At 39.1% G+C, this 15,199-nt stretch overlaps 1 protein-coding gene across 5 annotated transcripts in view; it reads right to left on the bottom strand.

The window, feature by feature from the left end:
* The window catches only part of TOX (thymocyte selection associated high mobility group box), a 291,493-nt gene that overhangs the window by 145,794 nt on the left and 130,500 nt on the right, over window positions 1–15,199 (bottom strand). The window contains exon 1 of one of the 5 annotated variants that reach the window (XM_070481219.1): window positions 2,986–3,798. The exons of the other annotated variants lie outside the window; for them this stretch is intronic. The gene's annotated coding sequence lies outside the window, so the exon portion shown is untranslated. Of the gene's footprint in view, window positions 1–2,985; window positions 3,799–15,199 lie in introns of those variants that run through there. 5 annotated transcript variants of the gene reach the window in all.

Here is a 15,199-nt window from a genome sequence, read left to right as displayed (position 1 = left end):
GACTGACTCCTGTGGCATGGGCGTATGTCCAGCCATCACTTAAAGCAGAATTACAGTGCAGAGACTCCTAGAATTTTGGTCTTGGAAAGGGCCCTGAAAGCATCCTATCTGAACCCCTCATGTTATGATTGAAGAAACAGACTGTTTTATATATTGAAGAAACGCACAGTCCATCTGAGAATAGAATCGAGGTCTGGATTTCCAGTAGAAGAGTTTTCCATGATGACCTACTGCTTTATATTCCATCGCCCATAAAAAGTAGAGGATCGGATTCTACAGCTACTGTCTTGTACTCCATCTCTCATAATAAGTGAGAGATCAGACTCTGCGACTGTTTGTACACGGCTTGTTTGCACACCCCGCAGTCTTGAACACACAGAATTTGCATTATTACACTAATGATCTAACTTCACTTAATCTAGACCACATGTTAGGTGAACCTTACTAATAACTGTTGTGATAACACTGTTTTATTAAACATAACTAACACAGTGCTTAAGTTCCCGTGCTCTGCTTCAGCAGCCTGAGGTTCAATGGTTTGGATCCCAGGCATGGACCTACATGCTGTTTGTCAAGCCATACTGTGGCAGCATCCCACATGCAAAATAAAGGAAGACTGGCACAGATGATAGCTCAGGGACAGTCTTTCTCAAGCAAAAAAAGGAAGATTGGCACAGAGGTTAGCTCAGGGCCAATCTTCCTCACCAAAAAACAAAACAAAATGAAAAAAACTAACACATTCCCTTACTCCTTACATTTATCACAGTTATTATTCTTAGAAGTCAATGGAACTTAGGCATTATAGCTTTTCAAAACATACCTAAGCACACGAGGACTTTTCATTCCTGTGTATTCTCAATTTAAAACCTGAAGCAAAGCTTGAAAGAAGAAATAGGCTGAGGTGTTTAAATCTAAATGTAAATGGCATCAAGTCAAGATTAGCCTTTCTGACCAAGTGCTTTCATACTCTTTATTGTGTTTCTATTTCAAAGCACCAGGGGATGCAATCCCATAAAAAGCCATTTATAATCTTCTACTACAGTTTTTTGAAATTGTTTTTAGAGGATACTAACCAAACCCATAATCCCAAAGAGCTTTTCAAACTAGGTAGTTATTATTTCTTCTATTTAAAAACTGAAAGCAGGCATCCAACACGGTTTGAACATGGTGAATGATGAGCAAAAATGGGCAACATTAGGCTACCAAAACCACTAAAACGAGGAAAATCAAAGACAGCATGAGAAGTATAAATCAACGATTGGCATTGGTACAGGAAATGGGATCTTTTTAGGGAAACCATTAGAAGAAAAGCAGAAAACTGCTACTAGGGAAGTGGGGGGAACCTCATGGAATTCATGAAACAGTACCACATTGTACTGTCTAGAAAAGGGAAAACCTTACATTTCTGGGTGTTTTCTGAAGGAATATTTGATACTTGGACTTTTTTTTTTGAGTTAAAAATGGAAATGTTTCCAACAGGGAGTTAATTTGACATTTCTTAGAAGATGCATTATAATAAGTCATTATAAGAGAGGGTAATATCCTCAAAATAAAACATCCATTTTTGCATTGCTTGGCTCAATATAGGACCACAAGTCATTTTTTTTTTCGTAATGGAAGAAACAACTTAAGTTTGGTCAATGAAGTCAAAGACTTCTGTTGTTTCATGTAGAGCAAAGCATTTTGAAAGCTACGAGCATCGTCAGAAGGGCAATGATGGGCACACGAACACAGCTCTCACGGCTGTTCATGCACATGGTAACAAGTATCCAATAAAAACAGAGCAAGGAGAACGCCTACACTGACCACCCACCCTTTCTTTCTCAAGGACAAAGGTCAGGAGACACTGGAGAGGGAATATGTGTTTATTTATCTGGCAGCTTCAAGGCTGAACGTGTTGATGCACGAGAGTCGAAGGTGGTCGGCCTCCAGGCCCAGCCAGGCTGAATGAAAGTGGTACTGAGCACAGCGGGCCACGAAAAGTGGCTCACACCGAAAGGAAAGGAGACCAGCTGAGCTTGGGCTATCAGCACCCCAGGAAAAGGAAGTGGAGTTCCTCTATTAGTGTTTGAACGGATGTGGTTACTACCTGGGAGCACACAGAGCTGAGCTGGGAAAGAGAAATCCCTCTTGGCTGTGCTCCTGTCGCTTGAATGGAGTGGTAGACACTCTGCTGCAGATCTGAATGGCATGGAGAGGGAATATGATCTGGGCGTAGCCTGGCTGCTGGGAAGACTCGGCCACTGCGGGGGGAGGGGGGAGAAAGAGTACTATACCCACAACTTAGAATCTGGACTCTGTTTTGGAAACGGATTTATATTCTTATTTTTATCCTAGGGATATATCTACTTGGGGAAGAATCGTATATCATGTTAACTTTGTTAACTTCGATCACTGAAATTTTCAATAATAAGGCTAGGCGTGTATTTTGAACTTAGACTCGTTAAGTACTGTCCTACACCGAGACTCAGTGGCACGAATCTCAGCACGTAACAGCAGTTTCCCTCTGCTGCTACCGGTGTGGCTACAACGCAATGCTTGTTTGTTTAAACAAACACAGTAAACTTATGAACTCAGATGAACACTGTATTCTTTTAAGTAGTCACCTTAGGGGCTCCACACTTGAGATGAGGCCGTGATGCTTTGAATCAGTTTTATCCCTTGCAGGCACTTCTAATCACATTAACTATATTAAGGTATTTAATTTTTGTAACAATGTTGTAATTGGTGACTATTATGACTCTCATTTCACAGATGACAAAACTGAGACAAAAAGGAGTTAAAGAACTTGTCTGTGATGGATCCAAGCACATGTTCCCCAGGTCTGCTCAGCCTGCCTGACCCTCAGGCCTTGGCCACTGGCCTTTGCTTTCAGAAATGGCTGACACTATCCCATGGTCACGAAGCCCCCAAACCCCCAGACACACCGTTTCTGCTGCCACCACAGCTATAGTCTAAGATGCCCCAAGCCCGGCACCAACTTACATCAAGATGCTCCGCACCTGGGCTGGAGTGGAGGTGGTTCTGCCTTCCCCAGAGTCATGCTGAGGCAACACATCCTGAGAGTGCACAGGAAATACGGCCCAACGGAGAGGCCCAGCCCACAGCGTGCCCTGTGTCTTCTTTAGAGAACTCCTGCATGGCCACCAACCAGCTATGATTTCTTGGAACTATGGCAGCTTGGAAGATGCTATTCCTGCCTCCCTGTCTCGCTTCCTTTCTCCCTCACTCTCGTTTCCCTGGGCTTGCACTCCCAGTGTTAACATGTGAGCTTGCACTGCAGGCTCTGCTTTCTGGGGAACTTGGACTAAGACAGTGCCCAATAGCACACAGTTAATAAGGGACAGTGCTCTTAACCTCAATGCTACACTAATCTCGTCCCATCCTTGTTCTGCTTTCATTATATTATTTTTAAGAATCATTAATTTCATTTTAAATTCCTGTGCAAAGACAGAAACCAGCTCATGAAATAGTAATAAGCAGAACTAAGATTTTCCTTTATAAGGAAAACATCACTCTATTTGAAAGAAAAAAATGCAAGTTTCTAGAAACCTTCATTAATCCCAAACTTCCAACACAAAGCAATCTACTTTATGCATTATTTTATTTTGCATTATTTAAGAAAGAAAAGAACGTGTGGATAAAAGCTTAGCTATCACTCCAAATCCATGCTGGTGAAGTTAATAGAAGTAAGTTTAACCGAATCAAAACATGCATGACCTATGCCTCTGGTTTTTACTAAAAAGCCTCCACAAGGTGTCTCATATTGGAAAATGAAGAGCAATGATTTCTGACTCCACATAGGAGCCTTGTTTTGGAAATGAATTCCCAAGTAATTTCTGAATTTCTATAAAGTGTAAAGCTGTAAAACTGTAATGTATAGTTGAAACTCAGTGTAGTTTCAAAGGATTGGTTCAGAACGTTCCTCGGACTTGCCATGTTTTAGACAAATTTTTCTGAATCCATCTAGTTAGGGAACAATTTGAGAAGTACATTCAGATTTGCTGGCAATCCGTACCTAAGCTCAGTTATTTCCACATCTTGTCAGCTCTCACCTCATTTACCACAGTACCTAAATCCTGCATAGATGTGCAATGAAAAGTATGAAAGTCATTACTGGGTGGGGTGGGGGGTGGGGTTTGGCTCTTTTCTTGCCAGTTCTCCTTTTTAAGCACAGTGAACATTTTTCAGTGTATGACATATAGAGAAAAAGGTGAGATTATTTTTCTCCACATGTCTGGTCTGGAAGAGCATGCTCTGTTCTGGGAACCTCGAAACAAGAAAAATGGAAGAGACCAGCAGAAGTTCAGAGCATTGAAAAGGTTATGAGACTAGAATGACACATGTAGAAAAAAGATTAACAGAGAAGTTATATTTAGACCGGTTAGGCGCCAATTAAGTGGGACCAAAACTTCTTAAAAAGATCTGAGGACAAACAATTATTGAATGATTTTGAGATTAAAAGCGGTAATACCAAATAAAAATACAAATAGGAAGGTACAGAGTTATTAAGACAGAGATTCTCACTTCCCTATCATTATTACTCATAAAATAACATTGAGACTAAATATAACAATGATGTTACAGGAATAGACTTTTGGTAATTAAAATCTCCTAATGGTAGGACAGGTGTTGAAACATATTTGGTTTGTTCAGGGTGAAACTGACCAGTTGGAAATACGAGAGGTTCAGGTCTACATCCACTCCATTTCCTTTCTGAGATCATATTTGACATTTACTTTTTTCAGGTTCCAGAGAGTTTCTGTTTTCTAACTGAAAACATAATGACATTTTAAAGAACTGGATTAAATACCAAGAAAAAAAAAAATCCTTCAAGTCACTGAGTATGGGTTTGTCCATTGTGAAAGGAAGCTAAGCTCCGTTGGCGTCTTTCATTTTAAGGAAATCAAGAAGTCGCTCCATCCATTTATTATATCAAAAGGAGTGTAATTTTTGAATTTTCTTTAACAGCTTCAAATACTGTACAGTTATATCTATTTTTGCCTAGTCTCCTTTGATATTTAACCATGATTTCATGGGACTTTCCCTGCTGACTTATCCATATTTTTGACAATTATCACATAATTTCCCTTGCTTCACCTTAAGGTTTCATGCGTAAGATGTTCCCTTCCCAAGGCACATTCATTACACATATTTATAGAGTTTCAATTCCAAAGTTTCTTTTTATTGTCTTCTTGTCTATAATGGTTCTAACAACTCCCCCAGATCATTCTCCCACTCCCATTTGACTTTCTTTTTTTTGGTAGCATTCTCCTAAATACTTCATCCTCCCTTTTTACAACATCCTTTTTATAATATGATATGTTGCCAGAAACATGTCGGAGCCGAAACTGGAAGTCTTGTTCTGGAAACAGTGTGTCTGCTTCCAGTCAAAGCCTTATTCATACCGCATGGTGAGGAGTGATTGGTTTCCTTTGTTTAACTTTCTGGAATGGCACCATATGATGCTCTTTTGCCGAAAAATGGAGAGAAGAAAATATTACCACATGATACTATCAGGAGTGAACCATTGAGCATGGTCTTGCTGGTACATTAAAATTCAATGGTAATCGACACCTTCCCAGATAAAAATGTGGTAATCATTCATTTATTCACTCAACAAATGCTCGTTTTACACCTACTGTGTGCCAAGCCCCTTTCTCAGTGATAGCAGTTTGCATTATTTTATGCTTATTGTGTGTCAGATGAACACATGCATTCACTCATTTAGTCCTTATCGCAACCCTGCGAGGCAAGCAGTATTCTTGTCCTTTTACCAATAAGGAAACTGAGCCTTAAAGAACTAAGTCATTTGGAAGGGCCAGAGGAGAACCTAAATTCCAGGTCTTTCTGATGGCAGAAAATTACCTAATAGCAGAAGATCTGCCAAAGGGAAACAAGACCCTTGGAAAATAAGAGGATCAATCAACATGCAAGTTTTAGGTATCCCAAAGTGACTGCAGAATTAACCAACATCATAACAAATTCAATGACTACCAGGACAGCGGACTTCATTCGATTATTCTAGTGACAATGCCCACTTAACGACAATGGGTATTTCCTGTAAGTCCATACCATATTCCATAGTCAACTCTGTCTGGACCAGAGCAGCCAGCAGAGGCAGAAGGTATGTTAGGAAGACCGTAGAGTCCAGTGATCCTGGGTGGGGTTTGAGCCCTATCTCTGCCACGAAGTAGCTGTGAACTTGGGAAGATAAGGCCTCTGTGAGCCTCAGTGACTCTGCCACAGGATTGGCATGAGGACCAGAGCTGCCTGGGGAAGCACCAGCACAACGCACAGGTCTCACGGTTACTCAAAGGACGTCCATTACCTTTCTGTTTACTGCTTGATGATCTGGACTAGCAGTGTGAGTACGCTAAACTAGCCTTGCTTCACCTCCTCCACTGCTTAAAATCCTTCAACGCTCCCCAAGGTTTGCAAGGTAATTCCCACCTCCTTAGTTTAGAACACAAGGGCCTTCATGATGTGAAGAGCTGTACCACTTGTTTATGACTGGTGTCCACTCCAAATGGCCAATGCCAGTGCCACAACAAGGGTTAAATATTTTTAACATCACTCCCGTCTGTGGTTCATGTCACTTTATATTTCATCCTTGCCTGATGATTTACATGTGGCCCACAAATCCCTGCCTCTGTTCCTTCCCATCATCTCCTCTGCTTGGAACACCTTTCCACCTCCTGCTGGCTGTTATTTGCCTGTCTATTTCCTAGTTACAAGACGATCATAGATCAACCAGCCTGGAATACTTCAGAGAGTGAAAGGAGGTACTATTACTAATTATGATTGAACAACAGGCATAAATTTGGACGCTCCTAGACAAGGAGGTAAGCCTTCCCTGACATCACTGATGATTTAGGGGCCCTTCTCTGTGCCTCCCTGGGTTCTCCACAGCATCTGTTGCTTATTAGAGCTTAGATCTCATTGTACCACCATTCTCTCCATCTCTCCTACATTGGACTATGAACGCTTTGAGGGCACAGACTTTCTTATTTATTTTTCTATCTCCAGCACTTAGCATATGCCAAGCACATAGTATTTACTAAATAACATTAAATGAATGATCAAATAAATTCAGTGCAATATTGTGAGAACTAAAAGCATTTCAGATAGCTCATCATTCTGTTACTCTGCAGTAACATTTATTCCATGTGCTTTCATTTCCAAATCAATTTCCATCCATGAAAATAACTGACCCTCAAGGGGCAGTGGACAAAAGCTTCTGTAAACCAGATCACACTCTGGTTTTCCATTTCTTCCTGTTCTACAGGGACTGAATTTTCTTCAGTCACTCTAGCTTGAATAATTTGAAAAGAAGTTCATTTTATGAGAGCTTAGATAATAGCTAAAAGCTTCATGGTACCACACAGGCAAGTCCAGTTCAGGAAGCAGATTGTGCCCATGCTGCTCCAGATCAAGCTAGTTTATTTTTTCACGCTGACGTCAAGCTGCTGGTGAACATTTTGCTCTCTGAATCATCTCCAAATCTATACCGGCATGCTAATAAAAAGCCGAATGGATTGGCACACAGAGCGCGATTCATGCCTCCCTTTTCCCCGTGTGGTTTGTGAGGAATCAGGGCCCCTTACTCCCTTGTAGGTATGGCAGAACAGGACAGAATTTAGGAGAGATTCCATCATGGAATCTTTGAAATAAGGAGACCCAGATAGGAGTCCCAGTTCTGACACTTCCTAGCAGACTAGTCTTGCGAACGAGGGTAAGAATTACACTTTCTTCATGCAATTATTTCAGATTCAAATGAGACATGCAAAAGCACTTGTAAATTGTAAAGTTCTAAACATATAAACGTTGTGCTACATTCTGGAAACTATGGTACTTCCCCCTCATGGCAAGATTATTTGACTGTTTCCATGATTAGTTGGAAAGATTGATAGGCAGAAAGTAGTGCAGAATTAGGCTCAATATGTTGTAAATTAGCCTATGAAAAGGTGTTTAATATGGGAAATGTGTAGACATTATTTTTTAATCACTACATACGTAAGGGCACAGCCCTACCTTAAATATTAGAGAAGAGAAAAGCAATGCAGTGGACAAAAGAAAATAGTAGTGTAATCACTAAATACAGGAAAACTTTATAAAGGATCCTGTGCATATGTATGTGCATGTAAATATGTGTGCACATGTTCTTTACATATGTACATATTGATTTACTACGTGTGCGTACAAAATATTTTTCTCCTGAAATGTTTTTAATTTGGCTTTTATTTAAGTTATTTTAGATTACACAGGGAGGCAGCTGACCAGCCCTGGTGGTCTCGTGGTTAAGATGTGGCGCTCTCACCGCCCTAGCCCAGGTTCCTTAACCAGTCGGGGAACCACACCACCTGTCTGTCAGTTGTCATCCTGTGGTGGGGGTGTGTTGCTGTAATGCCAAAAGATATGCCACCAGTATTTCAAATACCAGGAAGGTCACCCATGGTGGACAGGTTTCAGCAGAGCTTCCAGACTAGACAGACCAGGAAGAAGGACCTGGCCACCCACTTCTGAGAAAAACCGGTGATGAAAACTCTAATGAATAGCAACGGAGGCTTGTCTGATACAGCGCTGGAAGGTGAGAGGATGGTGCAAAAAGACCAGGCAGGGTTCCGCTCTGTGTACACAGGGGCGCTAGGAGTTGGAATCAACACCATGGTACTGACAACAAAGGGGAGCGGCTCTTATGGAACAATATTAAAAATGCCACACAAAACTGCAGGAGAAGTTGTCTGAAAATGCAAAGCACTATTGAACCCTTCTCTTAATTCATGGAGAAAATATTCCCAGTTATAGGCAACAACATCATATCACATTCACTATACTTGCTTCAGGCAAAGTTACTGTCATAAATATTTACTGTCATAAAATGCAGATTTCAGAGAGTTTGGGCATGAAAAATGCAATGTTATACTTAACTGTATAGTAGGATGATATACATCTCCTATAGCATTTTATTTCTCTTAGCCTATTAGCTTTATGCATTAAATTATCCGTAAGATAACAATCGCTCATTGTTTTTTATGGAACTATATAACAATTTTTGTTCTAGTTCAACAATTGCATAATCTAGTTAGATACTTAAGCTATTTCAGTAATCAGTTAATGTTCCTTATAATGTTCACATCAAAGAAATTACGTAATCTCTACAGTCTGTAACCTATTATTTCATCTTCTGTAAGAAACATTACATTATTAATATCTTTTGCACATTTCATATTTTCTATGAAAAATTCTGGCATAACATATTTTTATAACCATTAAGTAAATTAATATTAATGTCAGTTTAAGCGGTTTTAGGATTTTTTTGTTTGAAATGCCTTCCGAATAGCTCTGAGCAGAATGTACATATTTTAAATATATCTAATGAGTCTTGTCTCCAAGAAATCCTTCAATGTTACTTGAGACATTAAACTTGAAACAAATAATTTAAATATATATTGAAGTAAGAATAGGATGGAAACTAAACATTAGAGTAAGATCAAATTATCCAAGATGGATTTTTATTTTAAAAGCAGAATGATGTTGCCTTTTCTTCAGAGTTAATATGACTTTCCTCAAAAAGTTTTATTATAGTGCCTATTACCCATTCTACATAATTTAGGCAAAAAAACCTCTTTGTTCACATGACAGGAAAACATCCTACATCTAATATTTAAAATCTATATTTTACAAGACCCCCAGCGCATCCCATTTTCAGACAACAAAACTGCATTTGTAATAATCCATTTGCATTAGTGGTTCCAAAAGCTATTTGTAGTTTCTCAAAACATGTACATTCTAACCTTTATGTAGATTGTAAACTGTGCTTTTTTAAAACAGTGGATTTTCACACTGGCAGATCGTTGAAAAGGAAAGGCCCTGTGGATATGGGTTTTCAGAAAAGTCTATGAGGCTTCTTGTATCTGTATTTTCTCCATAGCTCCTCTTTATATTTTCTCCATTAGCAGTTCTTGAACACTGTTTTCAGTGAAAAACCCTTTAAGGTGTGAAGCTGACTGAATGAAGGGTTTCTGTAATGCCAACCACATCAACCATACAGTTTAAGCAATTTCATTATTTAGAAGGTTACTAGAACTTCCTTGGATCTTTCTGGATTCAAAGTTTTGTTTGATTTAGTTTCTTCAGTTGCTTGGCCCTAGCTTTGCTCATTCCATTTAATAATATCATGACTGCTATTACAATGCAACCACATCTTCTAGGGAAGTGGTTCTCAACTGGGGGTGATTCTCCCCCCACAACGATTGTTAGGACTGAGGAGTGCTACTGGCATCTAGTGGGTAGAGGCCAGAGATGCCTCTGTACAGCCTCAGCCCCTAAAGAAAAGAATTATCCGACCCCAATGTCAACACTGCTGCTGCTGGAAACCCTGGTCTATGGAATGAGTTGAGTTTGAGGATTTGGTCATTCTCATGACAAAAGGTGAGATGAAAGATGACATCAACTATGAAATGATTCACTTAAGTAACAAAGGCAGCTCAAATCTAAATCAATTATTGTCTGTTTAAAAAAAAAATCATGTAGATATGGCCTAAATAGTTTGTACAATGCAATGTAATTATCCAACTCTTATAGGGACTATAGTACCATTCCAGGTGCTTTGGGTATGATGTTCAAAATAAGAATTAAAGAGCCCTCATCATTCCACAACTATAACTCCATTAATTCAAAATAAACACACACCGTTTTACATAAACTTCGGAGTTACAATTACTCTGGGTAACTACAGAAGAACAAAATAAACTCTTCAAACTACCCATAAAAACTGCCACTTGTCACGGTTAAAACCTAAAAGCTCTAAGAAAAATTAGTGATTTGTTAATTAGGATTCTATTTATCCTTTCATGCGCAAAGCTAATTATTTGTTTGCAAGATGCTGCATCTTCATTAAAACCATTAGTATTCTGAGTAGATAGCAGTATTAATTGTATAAATGGAATTGGAATTTCTCCACTGTGTTTCACGCAGTTCTTAAGACAATAAATATTTCCACACAATATTATCTATCTAAAGAGGATAATTCCTTATAGTAACAAAAAGCAATTATATTTAATTCACAGTATCCACTATTTTTTGAGCAGTCTTCCTGGATATCAAGCAGGCATGTATATTATTCTTTGAGAGAGATATTTGTAATATGTACATATGATATCAGAGGGCAGGGGCTAGACACTATTTACCAACCCCTATCTCCCAGAAATATTGTTATATTTTCAAACAACATAAAGTCTTCTCAGTTTTTCTAAAGAAGAGTCCATAAATAAGTTACCTTCTAAAAGCTCAAGAGAAACTAATGTAAAATTAATTTGTAAGTCCTTTGAATTTGGAATGTATTCCATATTTTTTAGGCAGCGTGTTTATCTCCCCAGTTGTGACTTCATTGGTTAATAACATTGTGAGTTTCATTCTCTTAGCGTGTGGTGGCTGGGCATTGAGGAAACTGTCTCAGGAGCGTAGGGAGCAGCTAAGGGAAGTCTGCCTGGGATTTTGGTGGCCCCACGTGATTCATAAAGTAGATGATCTTCCCAATGATAACTGGAAGTGGGAAAGGGGAGCCTCGGGTCCCCTCAGTTTGAGTGGAATCAGATGACATAGCAAATTAGAAGTGTTCAGAGAAAAAAATCTCCCTAAGACGGAACTCTGGGAGGACTCGGTCTGGGTTCTCCACGCCTTGAAATGGTGGACAGCATCTGTGGTGCAGCCGGGGTCCACCTTTCACACTGGTTATAATGCATAAGACAAGGAATATGCACACAAAGTACTCGGATAATCTTAGAGGAAAGAAATTACCTAATGTTTGAAGTATTCAAACACTATTCGTCCCTAGATAGAAAAGTATACATTAACATATTTGCTTTTTAAAATAGCTTATTGCTTAGCTTTTTCAAAGATTAATAAACTTTATTTTTTAGAGCAGTTTTAAGTTCACAGCGAGTTGTCCTATATCCCTGGTCCCCACATGCACACAACCTCACCTACTATTGACATCCTGCACCAAGGTGCTACTTTTGTTACAATCAATGAACTGACATTGACACATTATCATCACTCAAAGTCCACAGCTTACATCGTGGTTCACTCTTGGTGTTGTACGTTCTATAGTATTGGACAAATGCATGATGACATGTATCCACCACGACAGTATCATACGGAAAAGAGCTATATTGGTGGATTTTTTTTAGTATTTTTTTGTCTAGACAATTAGTTAAGAGGGTTCTTTTCAGCCAGTACTGCCTCTATTTACCTCCAAAAAGAGCAGTTGCTAAAAATAAAGCCTCTAGCCTAAGCTCTTCCTTATAGTCCTTACCACACTATTAATTGGATTTTTCTTAAATTAACATTAGAGGAGGGTTATGGGAAATAATATGCCTATTTAACACTCTGCTCATTTGACATGTTATCTTTCCAGAAATATCTGTAAGTAGATATAGGATTCTACACGGATTAAAATGTCAGTAGTTGATTTCATAAAGAGGCAATTCCACAATTACACTTCTTGCGCTGTTCCATACTCAAACTGAATTTCTGGGAACATTTCCAACTATCCCTAACAGTCTTTCTAGGTTAGTGACCAGGAATGTTTGCAAGTGACTAGATTTATATCATTTGGGCAAAACCTTCCATTTGTGTTACAGGCTATGTTGATACAGAACAAAGTAGAGTAGAGAATTGGTAATTATCCTGTTAATTTGATGAATGTGGACAGCCATACCAGATATTTCAAAATACCAAATAGATTTTTTTTTGTCTCGGTAATCTAATTTGTTAACCAGATAACTGCCAAGACTCCAACTTCATTCCGTTCCATATAAAATTATTCATAATTTTTCAGTATTTCCAGTATCAGCTACTTAAGGGAAATATATGCAAATGTATGGATATTTTTGCATTAAAGCTGTATTTCTCACTCCATATTGATGATGTAGAGTAAAACAGAGAAAGAACATAGGGAGTTACAGCTATTTTTGTCCTGCTTCTCAATGGTCAGTATATATTAAAAGGCGATATGGCATGATGGCTAAAATCAACAGCTTTGGAGCCAGCATGCTAGAGTTCAAATGCTGGCTCTGCCTCTTACTATATATGTGACCAATGCCTCAATTTTTCTATCTGTAAAATGGGGAAACAATAGGGCCTATCTCATAGGTCATTGTGAGGATTAAATGTCAGTACATATAAACTGCTTAAAATAGAGCTTAGATCATAGTAAGCACTGAATCAACGTAGCTGTTATCCTTATATTAAAGTCATCATTAAGACTGAGCAAGGGGCCGGCCCCGTGGCCGAGTGATTAAGTTTGCGCGCTCTGCTTCGGCGGCCCAGGGTTTCTCCGGTTTGGATCCTGGGCGCAGACATGGCATCACTCATCAAGCCATGCTGAGGCGGTGTCCCACATGCCACAAGTGGAAGGAATCACAACTAAAAATATACAACTATGTTCCGGGGGGGTTTTGGGAGAAAAAGGAAAAACAAAATCTTAAAAAAAAAAAAAGACTGAGCAAACCCATGAAGGATCTTTTAGGGATAATGAAAATGTCCTAAAACTGGATTTTATGGATGGTTGTGCAACTCTGTAAATTTAACAAAAATCATTGAATTGTGCATTTAGCACAGTGGAATTTCATGGTAAGTAGATGACACCTTAATAAAGCTGTTGAAAACGAAAACAAAAAGAAAAGATTGCCCAGCCTTATTAAATCAACAGCATTAGGCTCCTGCTCTATAAAGCCTGAGAGTAAGAACTGAGAAGCACGAGGGAAGAGAGAAATCAGATGGAGCTAGAGCCTGTCCCTTTCTTCTCTCCTGGTGGATGACCTGTTTCTTAATACAGGAGTAGGGCGTCTTACAGGAATAGGGCATCTCAGCAGCTGTCTCCTTTGGGTTGTTGCTTAGCCTGTCCTCCCAGAACCCATAAGTTGCTACTAACGATCTGTCCAGCACTAGGAGGTTAAAAAGCCTAAGAATTATTCTTCTGTTTAGAATGTGCCTTGAGCCTACTCCTAAATCTTGTGTTTCCTGCAACCCTGTTCCTTAAAATCAAGTACAAATGAATACTCTAAGTATTACTTTCTTGTCTCTCTGCCTCACTGACTGATGATTTAAAAAATTTATTCATTGATTCACTCATTAATTCAGCATTTATTATTTCTAGGAATGTGCCCTATGCTCCATGCATATTCCTAGAAAACACAGGGGAAAAAAGACCAAGACAATGTGGTCCCTGCCTTCAAGGGTCTCACAGCTGCTAATGTGGCTCCATCAATCTGGATCTGCCCTCTTTAAATCTACTCACTGTTTCCTAATTAAAAAAAAAAATCTTGAAGCTCCTTCCACCTTTCCAATACAGGTAATCCTTCCCACTCCCACATCTCGCAGGTCAAGAAGTAGAGATTAAACTTGGTTTCTTCTAGAGCATCACTCCACTGCCACTTTCAGCTTCTCCTCTTTTGGAGTCCACATCATCTGCTTATTCTCCATTTTCTTTGTCCTAGTTGTTGTTACCCACCATTTTCTAGGACACCCTCCTACCTTCCTTACCTTCCTATTCATTACCTTTCCTGATTCCAACATCCCTGTTGCTGATCTTTTCAAGATTGCCTTCACTTTTTTGTTGTTGCTATTTCAGTTTTAAGTAATGACTGCATTTCAACTTCCGGTAGGCACCGGTAGTAATGTGGACTTGCTATCACACAGAACTGACCTCTATGGATATCAAGTTATAAAATTCCTTGCTCTGACTAGAACTTCCTCCGCTTTCACTTCTTCCATTTTTAAACTTCTGAGTCTTCTATCTGCTCTTCCAATTACCATTAACAACTCCCCTCCCCTCTAGTCTTTGTTCCATTGACTCCAATAAGATGGAGACTAGATTTCAGAGTTGGTCATTTCAAGGAAGTTCTTTCTATTATCCTCTTTCTTTTCAATTCTTTGTCTTTTTTTTCCTTGTACTATCTTACACTTTCCCAATCCTAGAGAAATCCCACTATCTTGCTTTCTTAGTCCATGTTTCAAGGCCACATGATGTTGCTAGAGAAAACCATGAAATTGAATTGATTAATTACACCATGTGATAGTGTTTTCCAATCTTAGCTAGGGGCTAATTAGCTCAGCCTTTTTTGAGCAGGAGAGAACAATATTCAAAGCTGCAATTTAAGAAATTATTCTAAGAATTATATTGGATATATTG

Source organism: Equus asinus, chromosome 12, assembly GCF_041296235.1.
Source record: "Equus asinus isolate D_3611 breed Donkey chromosome 12, EquAss-T2T_v2, whole genome shotgun sequence".
Lineage (NCBI taxonomy): Eukaryota > Metazoa > Chordata > Mammalia > Perissodactyla > Equidae > Equus > Equus asinus.
Note: the sequence above shows the minus strand (reverse complement) of the source record. Positions and strands in the feature narration are given on the sequence as shown.